Genomic DNA, 18,623 nt, shown 5'->3' on the forward strand with positions numbered 1-18,623 from the left:
GAAAGAGTGTTTCAGAACGGCTCAATCAAAACTAAGGTTCAACTCTTTTAGTTGAACAAACAGAACAGAAAGAAGTTTCACACAATTCTTCTGTGTAGTTTTTATTTGTAGACATTCTTTTTCCCAATATAGGCCTCTTAGCGCTCAGAATGTCCAATTGCAGTTTCTACAGAAAGAGTGTTTCAGAACGGCTCAATCAAAAGTAAGGTTCAACTCTGTTAGTTGAATGCACAGAACAGAAAGAAGTTTCATACAATGCTTCTGTGTAGTTTATATTTGAACATATTCTTTTTTCAACTATTACCCACTTAGCGCTACGAATGTCCAGTTGCATTTTCTACAGACAGAGTGTTTCAAAACTGCTCAATCAAAAGTATGGTTTAACTCTGTTAGCTGAATGCTCAGATCAGAAAGAAGTTTCACAGAATGCTTCTGTGTAGTTTATATTTGAATATATTCCTTTTTCCACTACTACGCTCTTAGCGCTCCAAATGTCCAGTTGCATTTTCTACAGAAAGAGTGTTCAGATCTGCTCAATCAAAAGTATGGTTTAACTCTGTTAGCTGAATGCACAGATCAGAAAGAAGTTTCACTGAATGATTCTGTGTAGTTTATATTTGAAGACATTCCTTTTTCCACTATTACCCTCTAAGCGCTCCGAATCTCCACTTGCATTTTCTACAAAAACAGTGTTTCATAACTGCTCAATCAAAAATATGTTTTATCTCTGTTAACTGAATTTACAGATCAGAAATAAGTTTCACAGAATGCATCTGTGTAGTTTTTATTGAAGATATTCTTTTTCCCAATGTAGGCCTCTTAGCGCTTAGCATGTCCAATTGCAGTTTCTACAGAAAGAGTGTTTCAGAACGGCTCAATCAAAAGTAAGGTTCAACTCTGTTAGTTGAATGCACAGAACAGAAAGAATTTTCACAGAATGCTACTGTGTAGTTTATATTTGAATATATTCCTTTTTCCACTATTACCCTCTTAGCGCTCCGAATGTCCACTTGCATTTTCTACAGAAAGAGTGTTCAGAACTGCGCAATCAAAAGTATGGTTTAACTCTGTTAGCTTAATGAACATATCAGAAATAAGTTTCACACAATGCTTCTGTGTAGTTTTTATTTGAAGATATTATTTTTCCCAATAGAGGCCTCTTAGCGCTCAGAATGTCCAATTGCAGTTTCTACAGAAAGAGTGTTTCAGAAAGGCTCAATCAAAAGTAAGGTTCAACTCTGTTAGTTGAATGCACAGAACAGAAAGAAGTTTCATACAATGCTTCTGTGTAGTTTATATTAGAACATATTCTTTTTTCCACTATTACCCACTTAGCGCTACGAATGTCCAGTTGCATTTTCTACAGACAGAGTGTTTCAAAACTGCTCAATCAAAAGTATGGTTTAACTCTGTTAGCTGAATGCTCAGATGAGAAAGAAGTTTCACAGAATGCTTCTGTGTAGTTTATATTTGAATATATTCCTTTTTCCACTACTACGCTCTTAGCGCTCCAAATGTCCACTTGCATTTTCTACAGAAAGAGTGTTCAGATCTGCTCAATCAAAATTATGGTTTAACTCTGTTAGCTGAATGCACAGATCAGAGAGAAGTTTCACCGAATGATTCTGTGTAGTTTATATTTGAAGACATTCCTTTTTCCACTATTACCCACTTAGAGCTCCGAATCTCCACTTGCATTTTCTACAAAAAGAGTGTTTCATAACTGCTCAATCAAAAACATGTTTTATCTCTGTTAACTGAATTTACAGATCAGAAATAAGTTTCACAGAATGCATCTGTGTAGTTTTTATTTGAAGATATTCTTTTTCCCAATGTAGGCCTCTTAGCGCTTAGCATGTCCAATTGCAGTTTCTACAGAAAGAGTGTTTCAGAACGGCTCAATCAAAAGTAAGGTTCAACTCTGTTAGTTGAATGCACAGAACAGAAAGAATTTTCACAGAATGCTACTGTGTAGTTTATATTTGAATATATTCCTTTTTCCACTATTACCCTCTTAGCGCTCCGAATGTCCACTTGCATTTTCTACAGAAAGAGTGTTCAGAACTGCGCAATCAAAAGTATGGTTTAACTCTGTTAGCTTAATGAACATATCAGAAATAAGTTTCACACAATGCTTCTGTGTAGTTTTTATTTGAAGATATTATTTTTCCCAATAGAGGCCTCTTAGCGCTCAGAATGTCCAATTGCAGTTTCTACAGAAGGAGTGTTTCAGAAAGGCTCAATCAAAAGTAAGGTTCAACTCTGTTAGTTGAATGCACAGAACAGAAAGAAGTTTCATACAATGCTTATGTGTAGTTTATATTTGAACATATTCTTTTTTCCACTATTACCCACTTAGCGCTACGAATGTCCAGTTGCATTTTCTACAGACAGAGTGTTTCAAAACTGCTCAATCAAAAGTATGGTTTAACTCTGTTAGCTGAATGCTCAGATCAGAAAGAAGTTTCACAGAATGCTTCTGTGTAGTTTATATTTGAATATATTCCTTTTTCCACTACTACTCTCTTAGCGCTCCAAATGTCCAGTTGCATTTTCTACAGAAAGAGTGTTCAGATCTGCTCAATCAAAAGTATGGTTTAACTCTGTTAGCTGAATGCACAGATCAGAAAGTAGTTTCACAGAATGATTCTGTGTAGTTTATATTTGGAGACATTCCTTTTTCCACTACTACCCTCTTAGCGCTCCGAATCTCCACTTGCATTTTCTACAGAAAGAGTGTTTCAGAACGGCTCAATCAAAACTAAGGTTCAACTCTTTTAGTTGAACAAACAGAACAGAAAGAAGTTTCACACAATTCTTCTGTGTAGTTTTTATTTGTAGACATTCTTTTTCCCAATATAGGCCTCTTAGCGCTCAGAATGTCCAATTGCAGTTTCTACAGAAAGAGTGTTTCAGAACGGCTCAATCAAAAGTAAGGTTCAACTCTGTTAGTTGAATGCACAGAACAGAAAGAAGTTTCATACAATGCTTCTGTGTAGTTTATATTTGAACATATTCTTTTTTCCACTATTACCCACTTAGCGCTACGAATGTCCAGTTGCATTTTCTACAGACAGAGTGTTTCAAAACTGCTCAATCAAAAGTATGGTTTAACTCTGTTAGCTGAATGCTCAGATCAGAAAGAAGTTTCACAGAATGCTTCTGTGTAGTTTATATTTGAATATATTCCTTTTTCCACTACTACGCTCTTAGCGCTCCAAATGTCCAGTTGCATTTTCTACAGAAAGAGTGTTCAGATCTGCTCAATCAAAAGTATGGTTTAACTCTGTTAGCTGAATGCACAGATCAGAAAGAAGTTTCACAGAATGATTCTGTGTAGTTTATATTTGAAGACATTCCTTTTTCCACTATTACCCTCTAAGCGCTCCGAATCTCCACTTGCATTTTCTACAAAAACAGTGTTTCATAACTGCTCAATCAAAAATATGTTTTATCTCTGTTAACTGAATTTACAGATCAGAAATAAGTTTCACAGAATGCATCTGTGTAGTTTTTATTTGAAGATAATCTTTTTCCCAATGTAGGCCTCTTAGCGCTTAGCATGTCCAATTGCAGTTTCTACAGAAAGAGTGTTTCAGAACGGCTCAATCAAAAGTAAGGTTCAACTCTGTTAGTTGAATGCACAGAACAGAAAGAATTTTCACAGAATGCTACTGTGTAGTTTATATTTGAATATATTCCTTTTTCCACTATTACCCTCTTAGCGCTCCGAATGTCCACTTGCATTTTCTACAGAAAGAGTGTTCAGAACTGCGCAATCAAAAGTATGGTTTAACTCTGTTAGCTTAATGAACATATCAGAAATAAGTTTCACACAATGCTTCTGTGTAGTTTTTATTTGAAGATATTATTTTTCCCAATGGAGGCCTCTTAGCGCTCAGAATGTCCAATTGCAGTTTCTACAGAAAGAGTGTTTCAGAAAGGCTCAATCAAAAGTAAGGTTCAACTCTGTTAGTTGAATGCACAGAACAGAAAGAAGTTTCATACAATGCTTCTGTGTAGTTTATATTAGAACATATTCTTTTTTCCACTATTACCCACTTAGCGCTACGAATGTCCAGTTGCATTTTCTACAGACAGAGTGTTTCAAAACTGCTCAATCAAAAGTATGGTTTAACTCTGTTAGCTGAATGCTCAGATGAGAAAGAAATTTCACAGAATGCTTCTGTGTAGTTTATATTTGAATATATTCCTTTTTCCACTACTACGCTCTTAGCGCTCCAAATGTCCACTTGCATTATCTACAGAAAGAGTGTTCAGATCTGCTCAATCAAAATTATGGTTTAACTCTGTTAGCTGAATGCACAGATCAGAGAGAAGTTTCACCGAATGATTCTGTGTAGTTTATATTTGAAGACATTCCTTTTTCCACTATTACCCACTTAGAGCTCCGAATCTCCACTTGCATTTTCTACAAAAAGAGTGTTTCAAAACTGCTCAATCAAAAACATGTTTTATCTCTGTTAACTGAATTTACAGATCAGAAATAAGTTTCACAGAATGCATCTGTGTAGTTTTTATTTGAAGATATTCTTTTTCCCAATGTAGGCCTCTTAGCGCTTAGCATGTCCAATTGCAGTTTCTACAGAAAGAGTGTTTCAGAACGGCTCAATCAAAAGTAAGGTTCAACTCTGTTAGTTGAATGCACAGAACAGAAAGAATTTTCACAGAATGCTACTGTGTAGTTTATATTTGAATATATTCCTTTTTCCACTATTACCCTCTTAGCGCTCCGAATGTCCACTTGCATTTTCTACAGAAAGAGTGTTCAGAACTGCGCAATCAAAAGTATGGTTTAACTCTGTTAGCTTAATGAACATATCAGAAATAAGTTTCACACAATGCTTCTGTGTAGTTTTTATTTGAAGATATTATTTTTCCCAATAGAGGCCTCTTAGCGCTCAGAATGTCCAATTGCAGTTTCTACAGAAGGAGTGTTTCAGAAAGGCTCAATCAAAAGTAAGGTTCAACTCTGTTAGTTGAATGCACAGAACAGAAAGAAGTTTCATACAATGCTTATGTGTAGTTTATATTTGAACATATTCTTTTTTCCACTATTACCCACTTAGCGCTACGAATGTCCAGTTGCATTTTCTACAGACAGAGTGTTTCAAAACTGCTCAATCAAAAGTATGGTTTAACTCTGTTAGCTGAATGCTCAGATCAGAAAGAAGTTTCACAGAATGCTTCTGTGTAGTTTATATTTGAATATATTCCTTTTTCCACTACTACTCTCTTAGCGCTCCAAATGTCCAGTTGCATTTTCTACAGAAAGAGTGTTCAGATCTGCTCAATCAAAAGTATGGTTTAACTCTGTTAGCTGAATGCACAGATCAGAAAGTAGTTTCACAGAATGATTCTGTGTAGTTTATATTTGGAGACATTCCTTTTTCCACTACTACCCTCTTAGCGCTCCGAATCTCCACTTGCATTTTCTACAGAAAGAGTGTTTCAGAACGGCTCAATCAAAACTAAGGTTCAACTCTTTTAGTTGAACAAACAGAACAGAAAGAAGTTTCACACAATTCTTCTGTGTAGTTTTTATTTGTAGACATTCTTTTTCCCAATATAGGCCTCTTTGCGCTGAGAATGTCCAATTGCAGTTTCTACAGAAAGAGTGTTTCAGAACGGCTCAATCAAAAGTAAGGTTCAACTCTGTTAGTTGAATGCACAGAATAGAAAGAAGTTTCATACAATGCTTCTGTGTAGTTTATATTTGAACATATTCTTTTTTCCACTATTACCCACTTAGCGCTACGAATGTCCAGTTGCATTTTCTACAGACAGAGTGTTTCAAAACTGCTCAATCAAAAGTATGGTTTAACTCTGTTAGCTGAATGCTCAGATGAGAAAGAAGTTTCACAGAATGCTTCTGTGTAGTTTATATTTGAATATATTCCTTTTTCCACTACTACTCTCTTAGCGCTCCAAATGTCCAGTTGCATTTTCTACAGAAAGAGTGTTCAGATCTGCTCAATCAAAAGTATGATTTAACTCTGTTAGCTGAATGCACAGATCAGAAAGAAGTTTCACAGAATGATTCTGTGTAGTTTATATTTGGAGACATTCGTTTTTCCACTATTACCCTCTTAGCGCTCCGAATCTCCACTTGCATTTTCTACAGAAAGTGTGTTTCAGAACGGCTCAATCAAAACTAAGGTTCAACTCTTTTAGTTGAACAAACAGAACAGAAAGAATTTTCACACAATTCTTCTGTGTAGTTTTTATTTGTAGATATTCTTTTTCCCAATATAGGCCTCTTAGCGCTCAGAATGTCCAATTGCAGTTTCTACAGAAAGAGTGTTTCAGAACGGCTCAATCAAAAGTAAGGTTGAACTCTGTTAGTTGAATGCACAGAACAGAAAGAAGTTTCATACAATGCTTCTGTGTAGTTTATATTTGAACATTTTCTTTTTTCCACTATTACCCACTTAGCGCTACGAATGTCCATTTGCATTTTCTACAGAAAGAGTGTTCAGATCTGCTCAATCAGAAGTATGGTTTAACTCTGTTAGCTGAATGCACAGATCAGAAAGAAGTTTCACCGAATGATTCTGTGTAGTTTATATTGGAAGACATTCCTTTTTCACTATTACCCCCTTAGCGCTCCGAATCTCCACTTGTATTTTCTACAAAAAGAGTGTTTCATAACTGCTCAATCAAAAATATGTTTTATCTCTGTTAACTGAATTTACAGATCAGAAATAAGTTTCACAGAATGCATCTGTGTAGTTTTTATTTGAAGATATTCTTTTTCCCAAAGTAGGCCTCTTAGCGCTTAGCATGTCCAATTGCAGTTTCTACAGAAAGAGTGTTTCAGAACGGCTCAATCAAAAGTAAGGTTCAACTCTGTTAGTTGAATGCACAGAACAGAAAGAATTTTCACAGAATGCTACTGTGTAGTTTATATTTGAATATATTCCTTTTTCCACTATTACCCTCTTAGCGCTCCGAATGTCCACTTGCATTTTCTACAGAAAGAGTGTTCAGAACTGCGCAATCAAAAGTATGGTTTAACTCTGTTAGCTTAATGAACATATCAGAAATAAGTTTCACACAATGCTTCTGTGTAGTTTTTATTTGAAGATATTATTTTTCCCAATGGAGGCCTCTTAGCGCTCAGAATGTCCAATTGCAGTTTCTACAGAAAGAGTGTTTCAGAAAGGCTCAATCAAAAGTAAGGTTCAACTCTGTTAGTTGAATGCACAGAACAGAAAGAAGTTTCATACAATGCTTCTGTGTAGTTTATATTAGAACATATTCTTTTTTCCACTATTACCCACTTAGCGCTACGAATGTCCAGTTGCATTTTCTACAGACAGAGTGTTTCAAAACTGGTCATTGAAAAGTATGTTTTAACTCTGTTAGCTGAATGCTCAGATCAGAAAGAAGTTTCACAGAATGCTTCTGTGTAGTTTATATTTGAATATATTCCTTTTTCCACTACTACTCTCTTAGCGCTCCACATGTCCAGTTGCATTTTCTACAAAAAGAGTGTTCAGATCTGCTCAATCAAAAGTATGGTTTAACTCTGTTAGCTGAATGCACAGATCAGAAAGAAGTTTCACAGAATGATTCTGTGTAGTTTATATTTGGAGACATTCCTTTTTCCACTATAACCCTCTTAGCGCTCCGAATCTCCACTTGCATTTTCTACAGAAAGAGTGTTTCAGAACGGCTCAATCAAAACTAAGGTTCAACTCTTTTAGTTGAACAAACAGAACAGAAAGAAGTTTCACACAATTCTTCTGTGTAGTTTTTATTTGTAGACATTCTTTTTCCCAATATTGGCATCTTAGCGCTCAGAATGTCCAATTGCAGTTTCTACAGAAAGAGTGTTTCAGAACGGCTCAATCAAAAGTAAGGTTGAACTCTGTTAGTTGAATGCACAGAACAGAAAGAAGTTTCATACAATGCTTCTGTGTAGTTTATATTTGAACATATTCTTTTTTCCACTATTACCCACTTAGCGCTACGAATGTCCACTTGCATTTTCTACAGACAGAGTGTTTCAAAACTGCTCAATCAAAAGTATGGTTTAACTCTGTTAGCTGAATGCTCAGATCAGAAAGAAGTTTCACAGAATGCTTCTGTGTAGTTTATATTTGAATATATTCCTTTTTCCACTACTACGCTCTTAGCGCTCCAAATGTCCAGTTGCATTTTCTACAGAAAGAGTGTTCAGATCTGCTCAATCAAAAGTATGGTTTAAGTCTGTTAGCTGAATGCACAGATCAGAAAGAAGTTTCACCGAATGATTCTGTGTAGTTTATATTTGAAGACATTCCTTTTTCCACTATTACCCTCTTAGCGCTCCGAATCTCCACTTGCATTTTCTACAAAAAGAGTGTTTCATAACTGCTCAATCAAAAATATGTTTTATCTCTGTTAACTGAATTTACAGATCAGAAATAAGTTTCACAGAATGCATCTGTGTAGTTTTTATTTGAAGATATTCTTTTTCCCAATGTAGGCCTCTTAGCGCTTAGCATGTCCAATTGCAGTTTCTACAGAAAGAGTGTTTCAGAACGGCTCAATCTAAAGTAAGGTTCAACTCTGTTAGTTGAATGCACAGAACAGAAAGAATTTTCACAGAATGCTACTGTGTAGTTTATATTTGAATATATTCCTTTTTCCACTATTACCCTCTTAGCGCTCCGAATGTCCACTTGCATTTTCTACAGAAAGAGTGTTCAGAACTGCGCAATCAAAAGTATGGTTTAACTCTGTTAGCTTAATGAACATATCAGAAATAAGTTTCACACAATGCTTCTGTGTAGTTTTTATTTGAAGATATTATTTTTCCCAATAGAGGCCTCTTAGCGCTCAGAATGTCCAATTGCAGTTTCTACAGAAAGAGTGTTTCAGAAAGGCTCAATCAAAAGTAAGGTTCAACTCTGTTAGTTGAATGCACAGAACAGAAAGAAGTTTCATACAATGCTTCTGTGTAGTTTATATTTGAACATATTCTTTTTTCCACAATTACCCACTTAGCGCTACGAATGTCCAGTTGCATTTTCTACAGACAGAGGGTTTCAAAACTGCTCAATCAAAAGTATGGTTTAACTCTGTTAGCTGAATGCTCAGATCAGAAAGAAGTTTCACAGAATGCTTCTGTGTAGTTTATATTTGAATATATTCCTTTTTCCACTACTACTCTCTTAGCGCTCCAAATGTCCAGTTGCATTCTCTACAGAAAGAGTGTACAGATCTGCTCAATCAAAAGTATGGTTTAACTCTGTTAGCTGAATGCACAGATCAGAAAGAAGTTTCACAGAATGATTCTGTGTAGTTTATATTTGGAGACATTCCTTTTTCCACTATTACCCTCTTAGCGCTCCGAATCTCCACTTGCATTTTCTACAGAAAGAGTGTTTCAGAACGGCTCAATCAAAACTAAGGTTCAACTCTTTTAGTTGAACAAACAGAACAGAAAGAAGTTTCACACAAATCTTCTGTGTAGTTTTTATTTGTAGACATTCATTTTCCCAATATAGGCTTCTTAGCGCTCAGAATGTCCAATTGCAGTTTCTACATAAAGAGTGTTTCAGAAGGGCTCAATCAAAAGTAAGGTTGATCTCCGTTAGTTGAATGCACAGAACAGAAAGAAGTTTCATACAATGCTTCTGTGTAGTTTATATTTGGACATATTATTTTTTCCATTATTACCTACTTAGCGCTACGAATGTCCAGTGCATTTTCTACAGACAGAGTGTTTCAAAACTGCTCAATCAAAAGTATGGTTTAACTCTGTTAGCTGAATGCTCAGATCAGAAAGAAGTTTCACAGAATGCTTCTGTGTAGTTTATATTTGAAAATATTCCTTTTTCCACTACTACGCTCTTAGCGCTCCAAATGTCCAGTTGCATTTTCTACAGAAAGAGTGTTCAGATCTGCTCAATCAGAAGTATGGTTTAACTCTGTTAGCTGAATGCACAGATCAGAAAGAAGTTTCACCGAATGATTCTGTGTAGTTTATATTGGAAGACATTCCTTTTTCACTATTACCCTCTTAGCGCTCCGAATCTCCACTTGTATTTTCTACAAAAAGAGTGTTTCATAACTGCTCAATCAAAAATATGTTTTATCTCTGTTAACTGAATTTACAGATCAGAAATAAGTTTCACAGAATGCATCTGTGTAGTTTTTATTTGAAGATATTCTTTTTCCCAAAGTAGGCCTCTTAGCGCTTAGCATGTCCAATTGCAGTTTCTACAGAAAGAGTGTTTCAGAACGGCTCAATCAAAAGTAAGGTTCAACTCTGTTAGTTGAATGCACAGAACAGAAAGAATTTTCACAGAATGCTACTGTGTAGTTTATATTTGAATATAGTCCTTTTTCCACTATTACCCTCTTAGCGCTCCGAATGTCCACTTGCATTTTCTACAGAAAGAGGGTTCAGCACTGCGCAATCAAAAGTATGGTTTAACTCTGTTAGCTTAATGAATATATCAGAAATAAGTTTCACACAATGCTTCTGTGTAGTTTTTATTTGAAGATATTATTTTTCCCAATAGAGGCCTCTTAGCGCTCAGAATATCCAATTGCAGTTTCTACAGAAAGAGTGTTTCAGAAAGGCTCAATCAAATGTAAGGTTCAACTCTGTTAGTTGAATGCACAGAACAGAAAGGTGTTTCATACAATGCTTCTGTGTAGTTTATATTTGAACATATTCTTTTTTCCACTATTACCCACTTAGCGCTACGAATGTCCAGTTGCATTTTCTACAGACAGAGTGTTTCAAAACTGCTCATTGAAAAGTATGTTTTAACTCTGTTAGCTGAATGCTCAGATCAGAAAGAAGTTTCACAGAATGCTTCTGTGTAGTTTATATTTGAATATATTCCTTTTTCCACTACTACTCTCTTAGCGCTCCACATGTCCAGTTGCATTTTCTACAAAAAGAGTGTTCAGATCTGTTCAATCAAAAGTATGGTTTAACTCTGTTAGCTGAATGCACAGATCAGAAAGAAGTTTCACAGAATGATTCTGTGTAGTTTATATTTGGAGACATTCCTTTTTCCACTATAACCCTCTTAGCGCTCCGAATCTCCACTTGCATTTTCTACAGAAAGAGTGTTTCAGAACGGCTCAATCAAAACTAAGGTTCAACTCTTTTAGTTGAACAAACAGAACAGAAAGAAGTTTCACACAATTCTTCTGTGTAGTTTTTATTTATAGACATTCATTTTCCCAATATTGGCATCTTAGTGCTCAGAATGTCCAATTGCAGTTTCTACAGAAAGAGTGTTTCAGAACGGCTCAATCAAAAGTAAGGTTGAACTCTGTTAGTTGAATGCACAGAACAGAAAGAAGTTTCATACAATGCTTCTGTGTAGTTTATATTTGAACATATTCTTTTTTCCACTATTACCCACTTAGCGCTACGAATGTCCAGTTGCATTTTCTACAGACAGAGTGTTTCAAAACTGCTCAATCAAAAGTATGGTTTAACTCTGTTAGCTGAATGCTCAGATCAGAAAGAAGTTTCACAGAATGCTTCTGTGTAGTTTATATTTGAATATATTCCTTTTTCCACTACTACGCTCTTAGCGCTCCAAATGTCCAGTTGCATTTTCTACAGAAAGAGTGTTCAGATCTGCTCAATCAAAAGTATGGTTTAACTCTGTTAGCTGAATGCACAGATCAGAAAGAAGTTTCACCGAATGATTCTGTGTAGTTTATATTTGAAGACATTCCTTTTTCCACTATTACCCTCTTAGCGCTCAGAATCTCCACTTGTATTTTCTACAAAAAGAGTGTTTCATAACTGCTCAATCAAAAATATGTTTTATCTCTGTTAACTGAATTTACATATCAGAAATAAGTTTCACAGAATGCATCTGTGTAGTTTTTATTTGAAGATATTCTTTTTCCCAAAGTAGGCCTCTTAGCGCTTAGCATGTCCAATTGCAGTTTCTATAGAAAGAGTGTTTCAGAACGGCTCAATCAAAAGTAAGGTTCAACTCTGCTAGTTGAATGCACAGAACAGAAAGAATTTTCACAGAATGCTACTGTGTAGTTTATATTTGAATATAGTCCTTTTTCCACTATTACCCTCTTAGCGCTCCGAATGTCCACTTGCATATTCTACAGAAAGAGGGTTCAGCACTGCGCAATCAAAAGTATGGTTTAACTCTGTTAGCTTAATGAACATATCAGAAATAAGTTTCACACAATGCTTCTGTGTAGTTTTTATTTGAAGATATTATTTTTCCCAATAGAGGCCTCTTAGCGCTCAGAATGTCCAATTGCAGTTTCTACAGAAAGAGTGTTTCAGAAAGGCTCAATCAAAAGTAAGATTCAACTCTGTTAGTTGAATGCACAGAACAGAAAGATGTTTCATACATTGCTTCTGTGTAGTTTATATTTGAACATATTCTTTTTTCCACTATTACCCACTTAGCGCTACGAATGTCCAGTTGCATTTTCTACAGACAGAGTGTTTCAAAACTGCTCAATCAAAAGTATGGTTTAAATCTGTTAGCTGAATTCTCAGATCAGAAAGAAGTTTCACAGAATGCTTCTGTGTAGTTTATATTTGAATATATTCCTTTTTCCACTACTACGCTCTTAGCGCTCCAAATGTCCAGTTGCATTTTCTACAGAAAGAGTGTTCAGATCTGCTCAATCAAAAGTATGGTTTAACTCTGTTAGCTGAATGCACAGATCAGAAAGAAGTTTCACCGAATGATTCTGTGTAGTTTATATTTGAAGACATTCCTTTTTCCACTATTACCCTCTTAGCGCTCAGAATCTCCACTTGTATTTTCTACAAAAAGAGAGTTTCATAACTGCTCAATCAAAAATATGTTTTATCTCTGTTAACTGAATTTACAGATCAGAAATAAGTTTCACAGAATGCATCTGTGTAGTTTTTATTTGAAGATATTCTTTTTCCCAAAGTAGACCTCTTAGCGCTTAGCATGTCCAATTGCAGTTTCTACAGAAAGAGTGTTTCAGAAAGGCTCAATCAAAAGTAAGGTTCAACTCTGTTAGTTGAATGCACAGAACAGAAAGAATTTTCACAGCATGCTACTGTGTAGTTTATATTTGAATATAGTCCTTTTTCCACTATTTCCCTCTTAGCGCTCCGAATGTCCACTTGCATTTTCTACAGAAAGAGGGTTCAGCACTGCGCAATCAAAAGTATGGTTTAACTCTGTTAGCTTAATGAACATATCAGAAATAAGTTTCACACAATGCTTCTGTGTAGTTTTTATTTGAAGATATTATTTTTCCCAATAGAGGCCTCTTAGCGCTCAGAATTTCCAATTGCAGTTTCTACAGAAAGAGTGTTTCAGAAAGGCTCAATCAAAAGTAAGTTTCAACTCTGTTAGTTGAATGCACAGAACAGAAAGAAGTTTCATACAATGCTTCTGTGTAGTTTATATTTGAACATATTCTTTTTTCCACTATTACCCAATTAGCGCTACGAATGTCCAGTTGCATTTTCTACAGACAGAGTGTTTCAAAACTGCTCAATCAAAAGTATGGTTTAACTCTTTTAGCTGAATGCTCAGATCAGAAAGAAGTTTCACAGAATGCTTCTGTGTAGTTTATATTTGAATATATTCCTTTTTCCACTACTACGCTCTTAGCGCTCCAAATGTCCAGTTGCATTTTCTACAGAAAGAGTGTTCAGATCTGCTCAATCAAAAGTATGGTTTAACTCTGTTAGCTGAATGCACAGATCAGAAAGAAGTTTCACCGAATGATTCTGTGTAGTATATATTTGAAGACATTCCTTTTTCCACTATTACCCTCTAAGCGCTCGGAATCTCCACTTGCATTTTCTACAAAAAGAGTGTTTCATAACTGCTCAATCAAAAATATGTTTTATCTCTGTTAACTGAATTTACAGATCAGAAATAAGTTTCACAGAATGCATCTGTGTAGTTTTTATTTGAAGATATTCTTTTTCCCAAAGTAGGCCTCTTAGCGCTTAGCATGTCCAATTGCAGTTTCTATAGAAAGAGTGTTTCAGAACCGCTCAATCAAAAGTAAGGTTCAACTCTGCTAGTTGAATGCACAGAACAGAAAGAATTTTCACAGAATGCTACTGTGTAGTTTATATTTGAATATAGTCCTTTTTCCACTATTACCCTCTTAGCGCTCCGAATGTCCACTTGCATTTTCTACAGAAAGAGGGTTCAGCACTGCGCAATCAAAAGTATGGTTTAACTCTGTTAGCTTAATGAACATATCAGAAATAAGTTTCACACAATGCTTCTGTGTAGTTTTTATTTGAAGATATTATTTTTCCCAATAGAGGCCTCTTAGCGCTCAGAATGTCCAATTGCAGTTTCTACAGAAAGAGTGTTTCAGAAAGGCTCAATCAAAAGTAAGGTTCAACTCTGTTAGTTGAATGCACAGAACAGAAAGGTGTTTCATACAATGCTTCTGTGTAGTTTATATTTGAACATATTCTTTTTTCCACTATTACCCACTTAGCGCTACGAATGTCCAGTTGCATTTTCTACAGACAGAGTGTTTCAAAACTGGTCATTGAAAAGTATGTTTTAACTCTGTTAGCTGAATGCTCAGATCAGAAAGAAGTTTCACAGAATGCTTCTGTGTAGTTTATATTTGAATATATTCCTTTTTCCACTACTACACTCTTAGCGCTCCAAATGTCCAGTTGCATTCTCTACAGAAAGAGTGTACAGATCTGCTCAATCAAAAGTATGGTTTAACTCTGTTAGCTGAATGCACAGATCAGAAAGAAGTTTCACAGAATGATTCTGTGTAGTTTATATTTGGAGACATTCCTTTTTCCACTATTACCCTCTTAGCGCTCCGAATCTCCACTTGCATTTTCTACAGAAAGAGTGTTTCAGAACGGCTCAATCAAAACTAAGGTTCAACTCTTTTAGTTGAACAAACAGAACAGAAAGAAGTTTCACACAAATCTTCTGTGTAGTTTTTATTTGTAGACATTCATTTTCCCAATATAGGCTTCTTAGCGCTCAGAATGTCCAATTGCAGTTTCTACATAAAGAGTGTTTCAGAAGGGCTCAATCAAAAGTAAGGTTGATCTCCGTTAGTTGAATGCACAGAACAGAAAGAAGTTTCATACAATGCTTCTGTGTAGTTTATATTTGGACATATTATTTTTTCCATTATTACCTACTTAGCGCTACGAATGTCCAGTGCATTTTCTACAGACAGAGTGTTTCAAAACTGCTCAATCAAAAGTATGGTTTAACTCTGTTAGCTGAATGCTCAGATCAGAAAGAAGTTTCACAGAATGCTTCTGTGTAGTTTATATTTGAAAATATTCCTTTTTCCACTACTACGCTCTTAGCGCTCCAAATGTCCAGTTGCATTTTCTACAGAAAGAGTGTTCAGATCTGCTCAATCAGAAGTATGGTTTAACTCTGTTAGCTGAATGCACAGATCAGAAAGAAGTTTCACCGAATGATTCTGTGTAGTTTATATTGGAAGACATTCCTTTTTCACTATTACCCTCTTAGCGCTCCGAATCTCCACTTGTATTTTCTACAAAAAGAGTGTTTCATAACTGCTCAATCAAAAATATGTTTTATCTCTGTTAACTGAATTTACAGATCAGAAATAAGTTTCACAGAATGCATCTGTGTAGTTTTTATTTGAAGATATTCTTTTTCCCAAAGTAGGCCTCTTAGCGCTTAGCATGTCCAATTGCAGTTTCTACAGAAAGAGTGTTTCAGAACGGCTCAATCAAAAGTAAGGTTCAACTCTGTTAGTTGAATGCACAGAACAGAAAGAATTTTCACAGAATGCTACTGTGTAGTTTATATTTGAATATAGTCCTTTTTCCACTATTACCCTCTTAGCGCTCCGAATGTCCACTTGCATTTTCTACAGAAAGAGGGTTCAGCACTGCGCAATCAAAAGTATGGTTTAACTCTGTTAGCTTAATGAATATATCAGAAATAAGTTTCACACAATGCTTCTGTGTAGTTTTTATTTGAAGATATTATTTTTCCCAATAGAGGCCTCTTAGCGCTCAGAATATCCAATTGCAGTTTCTACAGAAAGAGTGTTTCAGAAAGGCTCAATCAAATGTAAGGTTCAACTCTGTTAGTTGAATGCACAGAACAGAAAGGTGTTTCATACAATGCTTCTGTGTAGTTTATATTTGAACATATTCTTTTTTCCACTATTACCCACTTAGCGCTACGAATGTCCAGTTGCATTTTCTACAGACAGAGTGTTTCAAAACTGCTCATTGAAAAGTATGTTTTAACTCTGTTAGCTGAATGCTCAGATCAGAAAGAAGTTTCACAGAATGCTTCTGTGTAGTTTATATTTGAATATATTCCTTTTTCCACTACTACTCTCTTAGCGCTCCACATGTCCAGTTGCATTTTCTACAAAAAGAGTGTTCAGATCTGTTCAATCAAAAGTATGGTTTAACTCTGTTAGCTGAATGCACAGATCAGAAAGAAGTTTCACAGAATGATTCTGTGTAGTTTATATTTGGAGACATTCCTTTTTCCACTATAACCCTCTTAGCGCTCCGAATCTCCACTTGCATTTTCTACAGAAAGAGTGTTTCAGAACGGCTCAATCAAAACTAAGGTTCAACTCTTTTAGTTGAACAAACAGAACAGAAAGAAGTTTCACACAATTCTTCTGTGTAGTTTTTATTTATAGACATTCATTTTCCCAATATTGGCATCTTAGTGCTCAGAATGTCCAATTGCAGTTTCTACAGAAAGAGTGTTTCAGAACGGCTCAATCAAAAGTAAGGTTGAACTCTGTTAGTTGAATGCACAGAACAGAAAGAAGTTTCATACAATGCTTCTGTGTAGTTTATATTTGAACATATTCTTTTTTCCACTATTACCCACTTAGCGCTACGAATGTCCAGTTGCATTTACTACAGACAGAGTGTTTCAAAACTGCTCAATCAAAAGTATGGTTTAACTCTGTTAGCTGAATGCTCAGATCAGAAAGAAGTTTCACAGAATGCTTCTGTGTAGTTTATATTTGAATATATTCCTTTTTCCACTAATACGCTCTTAGCGCTCCAAATGTCCAGTTGCATTTTCTACAGAAAGAGTGTTCAGATCTGCTCAATCAAAAGTATGGTTTAACTCTGTTAGCTGAATGCACAGATCAGAAAGAAGTTTCACCGAATGATTCTGTGTAGTTTATATTTGAAGACATTCCTTTTTCCACTATTACCCTCTTAGCGCTCAGAATCTCCACTTGTATTTTCTACAAAAAGAGTGTTTCATAACTGCTCAATCAAAAATATGTTTTATCTCTGTTAACTGAATTTACATATCAGAAATAAGTTTCACAGAATGCATCTGTGTAGTTTTTATTTGAAGATATTCTTTTTCCCAAAGTAGGCCTCTTAGCGCTTAGCATGTCCAATTGCAGTTTCTATAGAAAGAGTGTTTCAGAACGGCTCAATCAAAAGTAAGGTTCAACTCTGCTAGTTGAATGCACAGAACAGAAAGAATTTTCACAGAATGCTACTGTGTAGTTTATATTTGAATATAGTCCTTTTTCCACTATTACCCTCTTAGCGCTCCGAATGTCCACTTGCATATTCTACAGAAAGAGGGTTCAGCACTGCGCAATCAAAAGTATGGTTTAACTCTGTTAGCTTAATGAACATATCAGAAATAAGTTTCACACAATGCTTCTGTGTAGTTTTTATTTGAAGATATTATTTTTCCCAATAGAGGCCTCTTAGCGCTCAGAATGTCCAATTGCAGTTTCTACAGAAAGAGTGTTTCAGAAAGGCTCAATCAAAAGTAAGGTTCAACTCTGTTAGTTGAATGCACAGAACAGAAAGATGTTTCATACATTGCTTCTGTGTAGTTTATATTTGAACATATTCTTTTTTCCACTATTACCCACTTAGCGCTACGAATGTCCAGTTGCATTTTCTACAGACAGAGTGTTTCAAAACTGCTCAATCAAAAGTATGGTTTAACTCTTTTAGCTGAATGCTCAGATCAGAAAGAAGTTTCACAGAATGCTTCTGTGTAGTTTATATTTGAATATATTCCTTTTTCCACTACTACGCTCTTAGCGCTCCAAATGTCCAGTTGCATTTTCTACAGAAAGAGTGTTCAGATCTGCTCAATCAAAAGTATGGTTTAACTCTGTTAGCTGAATGCACAGATCAGAAAGAAGTTTCACCGAATGATTCTGTGTAGTATATATTTGAAGACATTCCTTTTTCCACTATTACCCTCTAAGCGCTCGGAATCTCCACTTGCATTTTCTACAAAAAGAGTGTTTCATAACTGCTCAATCAAAAATATGTTTTATCTCTGTTAACTGAATTTACAGATCAGAAATAAGTTTCACAGAATGCATCTGTGTAGTTTTTATTTGAAGATATTCTTTTTCCCAAAGTAGGCCTCTTAGCGCTTAGCATGTCCAATTGCAGTTTCTATAGAAAGAGTGTTTCAGAACCGCTCAATCAAAAGTAAGGTTCAACTCTGCTAGTTGAATGCACAGAACAGAAAGAATTTTCACAGAATGCTACTGTGTAGTTTATATTTGAATATAGTCCTTTTTCCACTATTACCCTCTTAGCGCTCCGAATGTCCACTTGCATTTTCTACAGAAAGAGGGTTCAGCACTGCGCA

Source organism: Symphalangus syndactylus, chromosome 6, assembly GCF_028878055.3.
Source record: "Symphalangus syndactylus isolate Jambi chromosome 6, NHGRI_mSymSyn1-v2.1_pri, whole genome shotgun sequence".
Classification (NCBI taxonomy): Eukaryota; Metazoa; Chordata; class Mammalia; order Primates; family Hylobatidae; genus Symphalangus; species Symphalangus syndactylus.